Below are 4,936 nucleotides of genomic sequence, written 5' to 3' on the forward strand. Positions count from 1 at the left end.
AAGCCCAGAATAATACAAAGCAAAGAATTTTCAAAATAAAATTTATGACAGACATGCTATTCCGGGCAAGAGTCTCTCTAAATTTGCATGTTTAAAAACACCGTGGTTTTATGGCTGTTTGACAACAACCCAGCCTTGCGATAGATATCGTCCGGGGTCCTTCCTGCCGAGCTGGAACACAGTGTCACTGGGAAAGGAGGAGGGATGAAGAATTCTTCAGAAGTGTGTGTTTATCTTCGCCACTGCACGCATGCACGCGAGTTTTATCAAAGGAAATAATGTTGCTTGCAAACCACAGGGTGATAGCTTTACATGTGGGGCAAACGGAAACACATGTCTACATTCTATAGAAGAGAATGTTTGTTACAAGCGCCTTAACAAATTTGATTTGTTGTTGTTATTTCTTTACATTTTCAAACCACTCATGTGCTCACACAGAGACTTGTGTGTGTTTGTGTATCAAGAACTTTCTAAATAAAAATCATTTGAGTAACTGAAAATTAAAAAAAAAAAAAGTATGACGAGAAAGAAGAATTTTGTAACAAGTGATAGATGAAGAAAGGAGAAGGAACACGTGACAAAAAAAAATAAATATAACAACAATAATAATAACAACAATAATAAAATAATTTCACTAGCATAGCGCCATATCGCCTTATGTCTGTCCTATGGGCAAGCTGACGGCACTTCCAAAAAAATATATATTAATCATTTTTACAACACATTTTAGTTCACACATTTCGTCAGGAGCACAGTACTGACTGGTCTTAGCTGAATACAATGTTGTAAGAGCAAATGCTTCAGAAACACAAATAAAATACATTTACAATGACAGTCGACACTTCAAGAAGGACCTCCGCAGGTTGTGGGACACTTGGGCCTACAGGAGGGTGTGGTTTGGATCTTGTCTACAAAGATGTTAGAAGCCAGTAGGTGTTGGTCGTTAACGAGGTGCTTGTCGTTGTCGATGCCTCATGAATAAAATGCCCCACACCCCCACGGGGGAAAAATCCAGCAAAATTGCAACCAGTACTGCCGACAATCCCTCCAACAACGAGACTCACCCAGCTTTTCACGAACTCTGAAAATCTCATCAGCTTCCATGTTTACAACTGGTAAACGGATATTTTTTTTTAGTCATGATTCCTGCTAAGAGCTTCTTAATGAACCATAACAATGTTTTCAATTATGGATTATGTCTGCCAATTTTTTGCCCTTCCAGAGGCTTCATGAACAGCTTGTTTTTTTGTAATAAAAAATGGAAATAGAAAAGCTTACAGATCAGAACTAATTTGTTTTTAATTACATTATAGATACTGTCTCTCTCCTATAGAAAACCCGCAAATATTTCCGGCGGAGTGATTACGACAGCAAGGGCTGTACTCCAATGGTAGATGCTACCGAAGCCTTTAAAAACGATAAGCTGTTAGGGAAGTGTCTGGCAAATTCTGCAAGTAAGCCTTCTTGACAATCTTAGTCTCCCAGTGTGGCGGCAACACAAGACATCAACACTTCTCTTTGTGTGGTCTGGTCTGACAGCAGATCCCCGAAGACGAGGAATGGGTCTTGGAAAACACTGGCAAGCACTGGAGGTAGGGAGCTCCGGCTCCAGGGAGTGCTTGGCAAACAGTCACGGTCTGTAAAAAGAATACTTTATGACTGCTTTTCGCCAACAAGCATCCGATAGCTGCTGGCCAGAGTGAAATGTTCACAAGGAGAAAGAAGTCTGGGATTCTAATTTTGTTTCGGGGGCTGAATCCAGGCATCGGCAGGCGGATTTTCGATATCGTTCAAGAACTGTAGTTGCCAAACCGACCAGATGCTGATGTTGATTGTGTGCGCAAGTCGACAAGTTTTGGGGTTTTTCTATTTTTTTTATTATTAAACTCTGTTCAGTAAAGTCCTTATGTCATATCTGGGTGCGATGAAACAGATACTTTTTTATACCACGTAAAATATTTAGAAGTATTTGTGTACAATTTCTGGTGCCAGGAATGGCCGGAAAAGCCGATAAAAAATAGCAAGTGCGGATGTGCTTGCATACCATCTGATATATATATATAGAAAGCAGCAGGAAAACATATTGGATACTTTAACACGGTGAACATCAACAGATTTCAAAAGAAGCAACTGGTTGAAATGAACCATTCTTGAAGCAAAAAGTTTTTTTTAATGCAAAATAATTTTAAAATGAAATGGGACCAGCAGAATTGATTCTTTTATTGAATACTACTTATAATTTATCACATCTAGATAATTAAATTCTTTGAAACAATAATTGTGATGCTGGAAGGTTAAGTATGTGATGCACTTTCTCTTTTTTGTCAAATGACTGTCATCAGTCCGTAATCGCGCACAAAACTAAGATGAAAATAAATCGTTTTTTCTCTTTACTACACCTCACCCACCTAATTATGTTTCTCGGCGCCTGTTTCCAAATGACCACTTGTGCAAAGTGTGCTCCAGCACCACACATGCATGCCCAGACCATGTATAATAAGACGGGTAGAATTTAATTACCTACACTTGGCGGTGGGCTAAGTGGCTCCAGAGAGGGGTGGAGGACCATCCCCGACGAAAGGGGATGGATGTAAACCGAGGTTCTTGCCTCGGATGCCTAGTGGCTGTGTACCGCAGATATTGTTCACACCAAACTAATGAAAGCTCACCTGATCTTAACAGGCGGCGAATGTCAAAGTAACCCACCTATCAAGTGTCACCCACCCATGGCACACCCTTATCCTCTCGGTGAATGAACTGACTGGTCTGGGAGGAAGAGACGAGGGTGCTGTTAAGGATCCTCCACTGCCAGGGAGTGGTGAGTTGTCTAGCTATATAACATGTGATTGTGAAACAATGGGTGATGCCGGGTACTCGAGCATGTTCACGCCCTGCACCCGTCGACTGCCGAGTGATAAACCCAGGAAACGGCGACTGGGATCTGTAATATTCAGGTTATATAGCAGGAAGCTCTTTAATAAAAGGATATACAGTGATACCTCGGTTCTCGAACGCCTTGTCGACCAGGAAATTCGAGAAAATTTTGTCTGAATCCGAACAAATATTTGGAACTCGAACATCGAACGTCCGAGATGAGCCGACACAGCAGCAGAAGGATATGGTGGAAGAAATTTCTTCTGAAGAAGAGGAGAGAGTGAGGATATTTCTAGTGGCCTTATTCATGAAATGTGTGCAAAATGGGCAGAAATCGCAAATTGATGATAAGTAGTAGCAAATAGAGCAGTTAACATTTTTAAAGACAATGTTATGTCCACTTCCGCAAAATTTTGCAAAGGAGAAAAAAACAACAAACAATTGATAAATTCTTCCGTAAAGAAATCAGACAAGCAACTGCAGAGCAAGATTCTGATTCTCCTCAGCAAAAGATACAGAGAACAGAAACACCCGAAGAGCAGTTACCCTCTGTTTTTATTGAAGAGGACCATCCCCTCCTCCCTCCACATTCATTCCCTCCTGCCATAAAGTTTGGTACAGGTACAGTAAATGAAACACAATTTACTGTACTGTACAGTACATTTTATTTTTTTTTGTTTTTGTTTTAATAAATACACTTTTATTTCTTATTTCTTGTTGAGACTCATGATACAAATTAGGCCAGTAAATAGGCATTTTCTGGGCTTGGAACGAATTAATCCAGTTTCCATTATTTCCTATGGGTTTCATTGCTTCGGTTCTCGAACAATTTGGTTCTCGACCGTCCTCCCGGAACGAATTATGTTCGAGAACCGAGGTATCACTGTATACAAGAAACCCTTAACATCTCACAAGACATTTAGCAGAGAGCTACATCTCATTTAGTGAAGTAGCCGACAAGGATGTATAACAAGCTCTGCAAAATTTCTTTAAAAAGTTTACCACCAAATCATATGTATACCAAACCTATAAAGTTAAAAAAAAATTTACAAGGAGAAAATATAGAACTCAATGTGACTACGGGTAATCGTTTTTACTATTTTTCCCTTACAATGGCGGCGTGAGGTCAACAGTGACTAGTGTTCAGCTGAAGAACAAGGACTCCCAATTATGCCAAGAGAGAGCGACTTTATGTTATCTCCAAACTACTTTCCTTTCCACCCATGCCAGGTCTTTTCTTTGTGTGTCGGTAGTTTATCATCCTTGAGAAATCAAGACTGATTTACAGTAGTCAGCCTGAAAGATTTCTGGAAACTTCAGCGTGATTGCCTATACAGTGTTCAGCTCTTGTTCGTGGATAATGGAGACCAACATGTGAAGGTACACCCAATGCTGGTGTTCTCAATGCCTCTTAATTAACCTGAAACCTAAAAGGAAGAAGCTTGTCGTGAATTCTATTGATATAAATAGCTCAGATGAAGAAAAATTCCCTACGAGATTAATGTGAAGAGATACATATGTAGTCCTTTCTCCTGATGAAAAAAGTTATCTCCGGAATTAATGAAAGCAGGTGTTTTAAAAGCCATTTCTCAAATGAGAATCATTGAATGTCAGTTGAAGGGAGAATATAAAATATTCTGAGTGCATGCTACATTGAAAGAAAAATGTCAGTGAGCTTAATGTCGTATTTGTGCTCCGACCAATTTCATGTTTACTCAATCCCTCCCTATTTTTCCTGGAGACCTCCCCTGGCATTTGGGACAAACCCACGAGTTGTGCCAGGTTTATCAGTGTGAAGATTCTGTGCTGTCGAAGTCAGGCAAGCTGATACTTCCAGGCGATACCGGGAGGTGCGAATGCTTTGGTGATGCCAGGTTAATTCAAATCGGGTGGTTGTTGTTTTTTTTTTGGGGTAGGTGGGGTGGGGAACGAATCTGACATTTTGAAGATATATTGTAGCAGCACGCTGTCCATATGTTCTCTGTATCTTAGCAAAGAAACATGCATCTTTAAAAACACGCTCACAAACTTTGCCAAATGAAAAAAATGCAAGACCACTCAA

Source organism: Pomacea canaliculata, linkage group LG8 (assembly GCF_003073045.1).
Source record: "Pomacea canaliculata isolate SZHN2017 linkage group LG8, ASM307304v1, whole genome shotgun sequence".
Lineage (NCBI taxonomy): Eukaryota > Metazoa > Mollusca > Gastropoda > Architaenioglossa > Ampullariidae > Pomacea > Pomacea canaliculata.